Genomic DNA, 14,453 nt, shown 5'->3' with positions numbered 1-14,453 from the left:
TCAAGATAATATATGCTTTTAGCAAACATGGAACACATACACATATGTATACATACATACACAGAACACACACACATAAAGATATGTATACACACATGCAAATATACACATAGAACACATTTTCATAACAACACATATTCAAATACCAATAGTATTAACTCTTGATCAACAGTAAATTATAAACTATTTTCTTTCTCCTGAATTGCCCATATTTTTTATTCCACAGGACCAAGCACATTTGGGGCACTCAATAAATATTTGTTTAACTTTAGCTTAATGGAATTGCATGAGTTTAGGACTGTGCACAGAATCCCTGATTTGTGAAAGTCACTTAAATTGGTGTTAGAGGACAGGACTAAATAAATTTTTTAATGTCAGTTTCTCCTACTTTGCTTTCATAGTATGTTCAACATTAGCATACCCCCAGGTACAGTGGACAGATTATTCTAAAAGTTTAAGTGTGCCAATTGGTGGCTCCTAACATACCACTAAAAAAAGCAAAAGCATATGACTAGTTTGAATTCGTTTGTCTATTTATGTTTTCAGCTTCTCTGACAGTATCAGTTTTCTAACAAGTCTGCAATTGAGAATGGAAACAATGAAAGAGGGAGAAATTGTTAACTTCCCTAATTAAAGAGTGCATCATTCTGTCAAGCCCGAAGAAGACTTAACGTGAAAGGAGGACAAATGAAAACACCCTTCTTAGGATTTTCTTGTGTGTATTTTCAAATTTGGTCACAGAAAGACTCTTGTAGAGCCTATATTTGTCTTTGAAGCTTTAAAACATATTTTTTCTCATAGAGGAATAAACTATAAGGAGGGCTTCTATTTTTTCCCTGTGGGTTAAACTGGCAGAGGCAGTGGTTCACTAACTTTCCCTGGTGTTGCACCGTTTGCAGCAAGTAAGGTGCAGCCCATGGTGTCTGAAGTGGAGGTGCTTTCCGGGCAGGAAGTGGACACACGATATGGCTCCTTAAGCAAGACTGTCCTAGACACCTAATCTAAAGCAAATAATGTTTCAATATCCTCAGGTAGAGAGCCCACATTCCTAAAAGCTTTCTTGGGCAAGAAAGGGGTCAGCAAAAATAGCCCAAATAAAACAGCAGACCAGATAAGGCTATCTCATGACAGACCTAAGAACTGCTTGGCAGCGATAGTCAATCTCGGGAAATGTTTGGTCAACACAGGAGCCTTAAAAGGAAGCAGGGGTGCTCCTGAGGGTATTGGTCTCATGGAAACAAAATATTGATCAGGCAGGTAGTTCCACTTGATAATCTTCAAACACTGGCCAAATAATTGGTGACTGATTTGAAGAATAAAACAGATAATGTTTTAAATAGTTGCTTTGGTGTGGGAAAAAATACAATTTCAGTATACAGTACCCTGGAGAATGTGCTTATGGTGAATTGCTAATTTAAGGTGATTTTATGTTAGTGGTATAATTTTCTTTTAAGATAGAATCTTTACCAGGAAGGTGCCCAGTGGCAGGACCCCTCTGGCTGATGCATCTGTGAAAACAGATGGAAGTGAAGGACGGAGGATGTCCAACCAGTTACGTGCGTGCAAATGCCCATATACAGGCACATTAATGTAAATGCATAGGCTCTTTCCTAAAGTGGGAATTGATCATACAATGATTGGGAGTCTTGAATTTCAACTGTGGGGTAGATTTGACTTTACCTGGATTGCAGGTGTGAACACTCATTTCTTGCAGATGTAACACTTTCTGAAAGGGCACTCTTTTTTGAAGTATGGGAAAAAAGATGAGCCTGGGTGGATGTTTTCTCCTGGGGTCTGTGCTTACAGTCACTGGATAATGTGGACCACGAGGGGAAAGCATTTTCATAAAAGCCGGGATCATTATGATTTTCAGCTTTCTCTTTTGATAAAGCAAAATGAAAGGTTATTTCCTGGCATCCTGAGATCATTACTTTTCCCAACATTAAGCTGTCTGAGTAGAATCGAGTCAGTATCTACCAGACACCAAAATACCCTAAGAATGTCTCATCCATTCTGGGTGTTTCTAACTCACTTGTGGTTTATTTCGTGTTCAGAATTTGTGTAGAGCTGCCAATTTGATAATAAAAAAGGAAAAATGAAATAGTTTGTTTTTGCTTCTTTGGTTTAAATTAACATCTGCCATCTTTCTGACCTGAATTCTGACAACACAATTGCTGTGAAATATTGGTTTAAACTTAAAACCAGAAATTCCAAGTGTAGCCTCCTGTGAAATAGGTGCTAGTTAGAACCAGCTGCCCAAAGCGGAACTGCTGAATGCTTCAAGGTTGCCTATGATCTGAGCAGATCCTGGGCAGTGCCTTTTCAAAGAGGAGCTGCCACTTCCAATATTTCTCCAAGATGGATTAAGATTTATCTATAGCACAACCTATGTGTTATTTCTCTTCTTGCTTAATTTATCATTGTGGAGATCCCAAACTTAAGCAGAAATAATTAGGATTTGGGTGGTGGCGGGAAGGTGTGTGTGTGGGGGAAATGAGAGAAAAAAGATGCAATATCAATGAATCTGCAAAGCACCATCATAGAACATATGTTTTGGAAAAGAGGCATTGATTGTGGACGTATAACAAAAATTGCAAGTTCAAAGAGGCTCATACCATACCTCTACATATCTTGCTTGTGCAACAGGTGACCCTGGATCATCAAAAAACAATAATAATTTTAACTAATCGAAAAAATCATCTGAGGGTAGAATTGGCCATGGTCATCTCATTAAGCACACAGTTCTGTTTTCAACATAATTAGTCATCTAATTACTTATCCAAAATTAGTTAGTGCATTCATATGCCTAATTAATTATAATTTCATTCAAAGTACCCCGTTGGTAATGCTTTTGTTCTCTGTTCCAACAAATCAAATTACTGAGGGACAGATTTGATTTGGAAATTGGTTTGGGTTGAGTCTCATCATAAACATATTAAAATATTAATGAATAAAACAGTGAGAGTATCAATTTCCATAATAAAGATAACTCCTCAACTGTTAACTATTTCCAAGGAATACTGCCTGTAAGTGGCATCATAAATCCCCTAACTTCTCAGATTGAGTGCTGAGGTTGAAGGAGCAAAATCCAAGTTGAAATGTCCCTGTTTCTGTGATAGGGCCCTGTGCACAAAGGACTGAAAATTTCCAGGAGTGTAGTAAACCTGGTGGTGTAAAAGACAGTCTGGTTTCTAATCATCAGTACCGATTGCTCACTACTGTCTGTTCATTATCCATGGCTATCTTTTATCCTAAAAGGTAATCTGCTTATGATGGTTAATTTGTAAGTTAAGCAATTTTTTAGGGAAAAAGAGTAAACAGCTATTACGAGTCTGCTCAAATGACTTTACATGTTAACTCATGTAATCCCCAAAACAGACCTTTGAGGTAGACACTGTTGTTAGCCTCATTTTACAGAAGAGGAAACTGAGGCACAGAACAATCACTTGCCTCAAGCCACCAGAGGCAAGTAATAAACTGTTTCCTTAGAAAACCAGCCTTTAATGATGCAGCATTTCATGAGCTTTGTCTGAGAAGTGTCATGGAAATAAAACAACTCTGAATATAAAGAGGGATTATGGAGAAGGTCAATAGGGGTTTGCTCTTTTTGTGGGGAGGGCCATAGTTGTGATTTCCACCCACAATCAAGCATGACAACAAGGGAAGGAGACAAAAGCCCACTGTCAGCCTCAATGTCATGGTGCCAGTGAGACAAGGTAGGAGAATGTCATCTGATCTTTTCAGAAAACATAAAGGATGATTATCAAGGCATGCTTCTTTGAAGTAAATCTTCATTCTAATAGGGAATAAGAAAGTGAAATGAAGAAGGGAATCCTCATAGCATTCAGCAATCACTGTCAGAAAGACAGGAGTGATGGGACCTAGTCTGATATTTCTTATCAAATATCTGTTACTAGTTGCTGTCCTAATCATTTTCCCAATGTCCTGAACTACTGGGGGTGCATTATATGACCTAGGGCTGGCCTTGAGGTGTCACCTCTACCATACCCTCATAATTTTATGATGTCTCTGGCATTACCCAACAATATCCAACAAAGGTTGTGTGCCAGAGTTCTCTGCTCCATGACCTAGTTACATGCAGTTCAAATATGTGTGAAATATTTGTATTTCCATGCTGGTTGGATCACCACTGTGCTAAATAACAAGGTGGCTTAGCCTGGTGGGCAGAGCCGTCTCTAGCAGGTCTGAGCCTTGGTTTCAATCCTTCCCCTAGTTAGTTGTGTAGACTTGGCCAAGGGGCTTAGTATCTCTGAATCTCCATTTCCATTTTGCAAGATGAAGACTTTTTTTAAGTCTAAAAATGTACCCCATACATAACCCAGCAAAAATTATGTGTTCTTAATTGCCTTACACACATAATGAAACTAAAAATAGAAATAATAATGAACATACCTTACACCAGGGATTAATGGGTGGTGATAAGTGAAGCGATTGTTTTGTTAACATAAAATGACTTGATTAGGGTTGTCTTGATGTGTTATATAATATCATAACATAGATTTACCTTTTTCTCCTCTTAATTCAAAATTAGCAGCTAAATGCATTTCCAGGATGCTTTATGCACAGAGAAGCCCCTGGTATTGGGGCTTAACTATATTGTAAACTATGTTAAAAAGAATTCACTTTTTAAAAAACTGGGCCACTGACTCATCTTTGTATTATAGTCATAAAAAGAAAAATTTAAACTCCTCAAGGGAAAGAGACAAAGCAAGAGAACCTAATTACCAGCTGAAACTGTAGAAATTATCAGCTCACACACCCAGCCTCAGCACAATAGGTGTTGTAACGAATCACCTCTTTTCACGAAAGCCCTGTGTTTCTATCCCCTGGTTTGCTATTTTCTCCTAAGGTTGCCATCTCATTTGAGCTGTAAAGAAATGACGCATGGGTCTCCTTTCCTCAACTCCACCTCTAGAATTCAGTACAAACATTCAACCATTCCTTTTCATTCTTCTCAACAGTTTTCTTGCCTTAATGAATGTTTTTATGAGAAGAAAGGAAGGGAAGGAGTGAGAATGAAATATGTGAATAGACTAGAGAACATCTTGAAAGGGACACGCGTGAAAAGAAAGGTGAAGGAGAGAGAGTAAAAGCGGAGAGAATGAGAAAATAAAGAAGAAGGGAACTTGGAAGAAAGTTTCATGTTACCTTTCTTCGTTGTTGGTTTCCCCATCTCTCCTTTCCCTCCTTTCATTTTCCCCTCCTCCCCTCTTTCAGACTGTACCCTTCAGGACTCAACTGAACCAGACAGGCTCCTTCCTCGTCTTTCTTCCCAGATCCACTGTGAATGACGAATTAATCTGAGGTCTATGCATAACTGTTCTGTGCTGTGCAAAAAGCATTTTCTTGAAGGGAGCTTTACACTTTATCTGTTTCAGCAATTAATGTGTGTATAATATGCCTTCATTCCTAATTATTTTGTCACCATTTTGTTAAGTGCCCAGGATCTACATTTGAACTAAGACACTTTAATTATCAAATTAACACAATTTCATGGTTGATATGTCCAATTTCTCACCAGTGAACTTTTTATATTTTTATGTTCTTTTGGTTGTTGGTGGTGGTGTTTTTTAATTAACTGGCTCCTTTCTGGTCCTTTCCCCTAATGGTACAAAGAGACAATGCCCATATGAATATGTTCCATAAATATCCAGAAATTAAGGGTTGCTAAAGAGCGCCCATACTGGCAGCAAAGTCACTCCTTGTGTTTTTTATTAAATTTCAGTCCATCAGCGACATTTATTTATTCACAGGTTAGGAGCTTCAGTTCAGTTGGAAATATAAAATTTTCGTAGCTTTTTCTACAACTAATTGCCTGAACTGAGTAGTCCCACAAACAAAAAGAAAAGAGCTTTGTGTTAATGAAAAATGGGCATTTAAGCCTCTAGCTGACATTAAACCATGAAAGGAAGACATACAATAATTTACTTATTTTTTCAGTTGTCAAACAGAAATGATAGGAGTAAAGGGGCAATGACCGAATAAAAAAGAAAGTCATTAGAAGAGCCGGGATAATTTCTGAAGTTCTCTATTGAGCTTCTTTATTGTACAATACTTAGCACAGTTTCTATTATGTGTTAGGGGCCCACACGTATTTGCAATTTTCCTTCTGCCTCTGATAAGCAGACTCAGAGGCAAAGCAACTACAGTAATTCTCAAGTTTAGACATTTATCTCGATGATGCCAAGCGGCTGAGCTCATCTGCCTACGCTGCCATCTTGATAAACATCATTTTTTAAAACAGCTTTATTGAGATATAATTTGCATGCCATAAAATTCTTTTAAGTGTATAATTCAATGAATCGTAGTAAATTCACAGTTATGCAAACATCACCATAATCCAGATTTAGAACATTTTCATCCGTCCAAAACGAACTGCTGTATTCATTTCCAGTCAATCCCCGTTGCCATCCTCTGGCCCCAGCCCATACTAATGTGCTTTCTTCTCTATATATTCATTCTTACAGACATTTCATGTAAGTGACATCATATAATATGTGGCCTTTGGCGTGAGACTTCCTTTACTTGGCATATTGGTTTTGAGGTTCATCCATGTTGCAGCAAGATCCTACTATTAACCTCAGCTTTACTGTTGCAGCTGCTCTTCCAAAAGGTTTTGGTTCAAATTATTTCTCCTGGAGTCAGTTTTTAGTTGGTTACATTGGGTGATGCATTTTTTGAATTACAAAGATGAACAATACCAGATTATGGGAAGGTGAAAAGATAATTTTTTAGATGATCAAGAGAATATTATGCAGAAGTTGTTGAGTGAGAGGCAAGGAAAAGTATAACTGGAAGAATGGGTTGTGATGTGTATCAATACGATATTTACAAGGAAGAAATGGCAGCATTCAATGACAGAGTATTTGTTGGAGAAACCTACTCTGAATGAAGGCAGAAGGCAATGCCTGTGAAAAGTACTTGGGCTGAAATATTTATACATATTTCAATGTGAAAAAAATCAGAAGTGGAAGTACCTCACTTAGAGAGTGAAGAGTTAAGAGGTATCAAATAAGATTAAGGAACAAAATTAATGAGATGATATCAAGTAGTCATCATTTTAGATACTAGATACTTTAAATATACAAAAATACGTTTTCCTGCAGTATTAAAATATATAAATGTCTATGTTAGACCTTGCCCTCTCACTGAATACATTTCATTAAAATCTAGAGTGAATACAGAAGTAATTTGCATGAGAGGGAAAAATCCCTCTCTCATGTTGGATGCTTCCTGCCCTCCAACATCAGACTCCAGGTTCTTCAGCTTTTGGGCTCTTGGACTTAACACCAGTGGTTCTTCAGCCACAGACTGAAGCCTACACTGTCAGCTTCCCTACTTTTGAGGTTTTGGGACTTGGACTGAGCCACTACTGGTTTCCTTGCTCCTCACCTTGCAGACAGCCTGTTGTGAGAGTTCACCTTGTGGTCATGTGAGTCAGTTCTCCTTAATAGACTCCCTTTCATGTATACATCTATCCTATTAGCTCTGTCCCTCTGGAGAACCCTGACTGACATACTGGCTCAGGCGGTGTTTGTCAGTTACCTTCACTCCAAAGTTAGTTTTTCTCCCTTTTCACACTATACTCTGTCATAGGAAGTCACTACTCACAGCCCACACGTACCAAATGAGAAGTATGCTTTATCCTCTTGTGGGTAATCTACATAAATGATTTGAAATGCTTCTGAATGGGAGATTTGTCTCTTTTTATGTACTTACTAATGCTAGTGCAGGCCCATGGATGTTTGGATGTTCGTCTTACCCTTTGAGTTATATTCCAATACCACTTTATATTGTTGCTTAAATTGTTCTAACTTTGGCCACTGAAACCTACTTTAGTGGGCCTGTGTATCCCTTTGACATACCTTCATAAGCGTAGGATTTTATTTTAGTTTTTGTTTGGTACTTTATTATTTTCTGGCGCTACCAGATGCTACAGCCTCATCATGCATGTTTCCTGTGCCAGTCATAGATTCATCCAGTTCTCCAAGGAGCCCTGCTTCTTTTTATTAAAGAATTATGCCAGAAACCAAGGTCTAGGCATTAGGTGTTCTTGCTACTCCAGAGGTGTCATTTCTTTCAGATCCTCTTAGCTGGCAGAGCAAAGGAATATATATATGACCACAATATTTTTAAACAATTAAATGTACTTTTTCATACGTGCTGAGATAGCTTTCAAGCTCAAAATAATTATTTTAAATGGATAATATTCTCATTTATGATTTGTTTTTATATTAAAATATTTCCATATTTCAGACTAAACGTTTTAGGATATTTTTATTCAACATTTTCACAAGATTGTTTTGAATTTTTTTAAGGGAATTAAATTTAGATGGTACTAATCCATAGCCCTTCTCAGGTTCACTTTAATTTGTTACAAAATATAAAGTTATTCAATTAAAAATAGGACTCTAACAAATGACATTATGCTAAGTTAATTTATTCTAAAATGCAATTATAGAATATCAAATTTAAATCTTGAACATCATTTAACTATATGAATTAATTTGTTTGGTTCATTCCTTGCTTTTTTCAGAACAAGTTACAATCCCTTTCAATTCAAAAGTTTTGTTTTAAATAATTGCAATTTGCTAGAAGCTTCATGCGTTAACTTTTTTTTGGCATTTCATTCATTAAATAGTCTCATTAAAGATTTTCACTGATTTTGAACAAGATGGTAAACTAAAATGTAAAAAATCATGTTACCAATGCTCAATAACATTCTAGATATTAAATTGGGATTCTTCAAAGGCTCAAACATGTTAAAACCTGATTCAAGATGACTAGCAAAGAGAGTGAACTATCATACTAAGGATGTTTTATATCACACATCAGCTTTGGGCAATAAACATGTAGGTGAATTTTTCTAAGTATGCATATATCAAATATTTATAATCATCCTACATTGATCCAATATTAAATTATTATTTGGATGCCATTATAAATTACGTGTATATTTCAACCAAGTCCTTTGGTTTATTAATTTAGTAAAATCATTGTTTTATCACAATGTTGACTTGACCCAAATTTATATTATGTATTATCAATAGAAGCAAACAAAACAACAATACATATTAACTTATCTTTAATGCTGAACTCTTCATTTGATTTTATAACAACATTTGCAATCACGTTTTTGCTTTGGCAGAATTAACTTCCCAAAACCTTACTTTGATTTTGTGAACTGGATGAAAAAGTATAACCGTTATTGGAATTAGCTTATTTTTCCTTCAAAGAATCAGATGACACTGATATAAAACTGGCACTATTTAACATTTGACACATTCTTCTGCCAATGCGTGAACAGGGATTACTTCACTTATTTTAGATCCATAAGAAAACCTGTAATATAAAAATGAGTGACATTTATTTAAACAAGAGCCATGATTTATCTGGCACATCGTGCTTCCTTCACTTCGGGATAGTCCCTGGACCTCTTCTAACACTGTTAAATAATACTTGGGCCAAGTCTCAAAAATGACGATGACCTTGTGAAGGAGATGCTGATGCGTCCTTAGAAACTGTGTCTCTTCTGGTGTTTAGCGGATCAGTGGCTTTCCCATGGGCCTGCTCCTCTGCCCTCTGAGGATGATCAACACTGAAAAAAATCTTACTCATGCAAGTTACATGTTTATCACCAACTATCTTGAAAACCAAAAACCCACTGCTTTATTTGCATTAAAAATGCACTGGCCCGTTGCAGTGGCTCACGCCTCTAATCCCAGCACTTTGGGAGGCTGAGGCGGGTGGATTACTTGAGCCTAGGACTTTGAGATGAGCACGCGCAACATGGCGAAACTCCATCTCTACGAAAAATACCTGGGCATGGTGGCACACCCATGTGGTCCCAGCTACCTGGGAGGCTGAGGTGGGAGGATTGCTTGAGCCCAGAGGGGTTGAGGGTGCAGTGAACTGTGATCACACCACTGCACTCCAACCTGGGTGACAGAGTGAGGCCCAGTTTCAAAAACAAACCATCAAAAACAAAGACAGAAAAGCTTAGAAAAACATGCAAAGAGCAAAATGGAGAGAGAACAACATGTCCCATATATAGAACTGGAAGAAGCTGCCTGGGTGAAGCATAATTTTGTAGAGAAATAGTGGTGAGAAAGGAAGCCAAGAAAAGTAAGCAGAAAGTGTCGTTAAAACCCTCTTAAAAAGTTTGATCTTTGGCCGTTTTCTAAATAGGTCTTTTAATTAGATTTCAACTAATAATATGATCCAGTGGCACTGTAGGCAAGAACTTTTGGATGTTTTGATTGGAAAGGCAAATAATTTTTCTTTGCATTTACCTACCCCCTCTCTCTTTTTCTCTCTCTCTCTTTCTCTGTTTCCAAGACTGAGACTGGAAACATAAGCCATGAACTCTAACCTTAAGGTCAGGCAAAATGATCCCCACACTTAAAATAACTATGTCATGGTACAAACAGATATAAATAAAACCATAAATTATTTTGCATAGAAAGTCAGGAAGTGAGATCACAACGTGAATTAAGTTAGAGAGGAACAAGAGATGAGTGACTGTCAGCATACTGAGAGACTGAGGAGAAAGGGAAGATGTAGTTACAAGAATGATTTTTGAAACTTACATCCTTAAAATGTCCTTTAAAATAAAAGTTTTTTATTTGTTTCTAAGTGTCAATGAACAAGTGACCACATATCACATATTTTAAGGTGTATTATACAAATGGCAAAAAAAGAGATGTGCTTTAAAATATCTCATCCCTGAAAGGACCCCCTAGGAGTGTCTTCGTGCATTTCTAAAATTTCTCAATTTCCAAACATTTGCAATGCAAGTGTTTCAGGAATAAATTACTTCAAAGAAATAGATGAAAGTACTAATGAGTAATTTACCTCATGGAAAATGATACATTTGTAACTCCAAATATGTTAGTATTCTGACATCATGTTTTCAGACTATATTTTACTAGTTTTTTTTAACTTTATTTTTTTCAATTTGTACGTATTTGTTTACCAGTGGAAAGGGTTAACTGCAATTGATTTCTTTAAATAGCCTTTAGTTGTTAGGTCATAGCAGAGCATTTTCTCAATAGAAACCCCTCAGGCTTGTTAATCACACTATTTGTGATACTCCGCACACCGTACAGAGAAACAGCCTCCTTCCCAGTGCTGCTTCCATCTGCTCAGCAGGCATTTAAGTGAAGTGAAATGAAGGAGAAGACATTTTAGGCTTTCCTTAATTAATTCCCTAATCTACTGCTGTTTGTGTTTTTAAAAAATCAATCACAGCCTAGCTTCTGAAAAAAACTTAGTTCTGTTGAAACTTCAGCAAATTTAAGAATTGAACCAACTACTGAAAGGATCTAAGACCATCTTCATTTAAGGGTTATACGTTTATTTAGAATCCTATCTTTATCTGCAAATCTCAGCTATTTTTGGTAGTATGTTGTTGAGGTCTATAGAGGCAGATCCTTTTTACTTAGATTTTACAAGTAATTATTTACATACAAACATAGTACATAATCCAAACTTACAAATTATATTGTGCTTTTTATACAAGCAGGATGATAACTAGATAGATAGACGGTTGAACAGTAAGGAGGAACATTGAACAGTCTATTCAGAAACTTGCAGTGAAGCTAAAGAAAAGAAATACATTTTCAATTTTAAAACATGCTATGTGATAAGTGAGAAAATTCTGAGACTGTCTTTTCCCATAATATAAAACATAGGTCAGAATGAGTGAGTGTATCAGTCCCTGGCTGTGAGTGCTGTATTAGGCTTTAGGGAAGAAGGATAATAGATCTGGTCTTATTGATGGACAAAGTTTTCAAGAATGGAGAAAACAACATTCTTTGTGTTGTGGAAACAGAAGGGAGAGATTTGAGTCAAACCAACAGAATAAAAAAAAATCCCTAGATAAGACCCAGGGACAGGAGCGTTACACATATTTGTGTTGGAGATAAGAATGGAAAAGTCATTTTGGTGCATTGTAGAGGGTAGAGAGTGTAAGCTAACTGCTAAGGCGACAGGAAGAAAGTCCTGTGTGAAGATAATCTTAGGTGCACGTGCCTGGCAGGAGTATGTAAGCTTCATTGAAGTTCTGGAAAGGTTGATTTTTGACTATCCCTGTGGTTGAGGGCTTGAATAATGGTGATGACAGAGGAAGCTGAAAAGGAAGTTTAACCGATAGAGGTATAGTGGAAGAAAAAAGTGAAGATGACCTAGTGGTTGGATGTGGTTTGAACAAGCAGAGTACTATCCTCTTATCTGAATGTATGGGCTATTTATGATTGTGTATGCTCTCAGTGCTAACAAGTGGCATGACACAGAGTGGAAAATAAATATTTGTTGAATGAATGAATGAAAGGATGAAACTGAAGATAACTCCAGAATGTTGACCTTAGGCAACTGAAAAGGATAATTCTATCACTTAGAGGAAAAGAGGCTATAGGACATGAAGTTGTTTTGGGAGTAAATACAAGAAGTTAGATTTAAACATGCAAGTTGGAAGTGAGGGTATTCTATCCAAGAGAAAATATTCAGCAGCCAATGTAACGAAATGAATTTGAAATGAATTGAATTGCATCGAAGAGGAAGGATCTGGTCATCTTTTGCGCAGACAATAGGGGAAGACTTGAGACTTCGGGGAAGAGAGAATGGAAAGCAAATTCAGATTCAAATTTTAAAATGCGGTTGCCATTTAAGTTCATACTACACACCAGTATTTACACTCTCTCTTGTAATCATCAGTATAATCCTGTGAGATGAGCATTAAAACCTCACACACAGCGGAGGAGGAACCTGAGGTTGAGACAGGTAACCTTGTTGAGAGTCACAGTTTGTGTACAGTACAGCCAAGGGCAGAGCTCTGTCCTCGGGATAAAGCAGCTTCCTACTGGAGGCCCAAGGAATAGATTACTGGAAACTGAATGCAAGGAGTCAACAGTCTGTCATCACTGAGAAGCTCGAAATGTAGTTTGCTTTGGGTGGTTTTGATTTCAAAACCAAATAAAAACCAGACCATGCTCTTATACATGCTCTGATTGCTTGTTCGTTTCTTAGATAATTTTCCTGTTCCAGTAAGAACTTTCTGCATATTTTTAGTTGCTGGTTTAGATATCTCACATTTCAGTTAAACATGAACCATTAAAATGACTTATAAGGTTAAATGTAAATATTTTTCCCAGTGAGAGACTTATTTGTATTTTTTTCTTGAAAACAATTAAAGGCCTATTCATGCTTTCAGATTTCTTTCTTCGGACATGCATTTTTATATCACTATTAGCAAATGGTATCAGACACAGTATACTCTCCTTTTCCAGCGATTCATAAAAGAAAAATAAATATGCACTGAATCACACTTAAAGTTATCCACACCTTGGCTAAGTCTTTTATTCATTACTGTTATTTAACAATGAGATAATGAGACAACTCCTAGTCTGACAGTATAGAAGTAGATACACTAAGATAGCAGAATGGGCCTATTAAGGTATTAGGTTCTCACATGCACAGAGCATCACTAGGAAGAACCTTTAATTACTGTGGATCAAGAGCACCCAAAAATAAGGAGGCTGAAATCAAGAAAGAGTGGTTTGCAGAAGCCTTGACCAGTTCAGAAGTGAGAGGAATTAAACTCAAATTAATTCTTTGCCTCAAAGATTGTGTAATTAATTACTGAGTCTAGATGATTATTTTTCTATTATGTGGAATTAAATAGCACTACATACCTGTAATAGTACACTGCACTGAGATATCAACTTAACTCAGATGGGGAAACCAAGGTCTACATAATAGGTTGATTTTTCAAATAGTTACTTCAAAATTTTTCCTACACTTCTCTCTTTCCAGGATTATTAACATACTTATCGCAGAAATTCATATTTTTTTCTTTGAGTCCCCAAATGACTGTCACCGAACTTGACAGAGGGTAGGTGCCACAAAATATTTTTTAAATGAATGCATGAATGCATGAATGTCACTAGGTAAAATTTATAGGAGGCCATTGGTTTGGATGGAGCTCCTGCATTAGGCCCAATGGACCCAAGCAAAATGGAATTACTCATACTGAAGTTCTGCACCACCAACCTGAAACTAAGATCGTTATCTTACCTTCTGAGAAATCAGGAGAGGGTGAGACAACAGCCAAATTCCCCAACAGGCCAGTTTCAGCAGGCACGAGGAAGTCCCCTCTACTTCAAGCTTTACAAGAAAAATATCCTTGCAACTATCAATCGCCTTTTTGTTTTCTGTTTCTGCTTTCCTCTATGGACAGCCCTTGTCGGTCTATAAAGCCAACCTCCTCTGCTCAGCTCATCAGAACATTCATTCTATTTTACAGAATGAGGTATTGCCTGATTCTAGAATCACAAACAATATGCAATTGAGATCTCTAAAACAAAGGTAAAGGCCCAAGAATGTGAAGCTAGATGACATTAAAGTCTCTTTTACCTCCCACACTTCTTGAAGTT

The sequence above is a fragment of the Mandrillus leucophaeus genome, unplaced genomic scaffold (assembly GCF_000951045.1).
Source record: "Mandrillus leucophaeus isolate KB7577 unplaced genomic scaffold, Mleu.le_1.0 Scaffold853, whole genome shotgun sequence".
Classification (NCBI taxonomy): Eukaryota; Metazoa; Chordata; class Mammalia; order Primates; family Cercopithecidae; genus Mandrillus; species Mandrillus leucophaeus.
The sequence above is the reverse complement of the archived record's forward strand: the minus strand, read 5'-3'. Positions refer to the sequence as shown.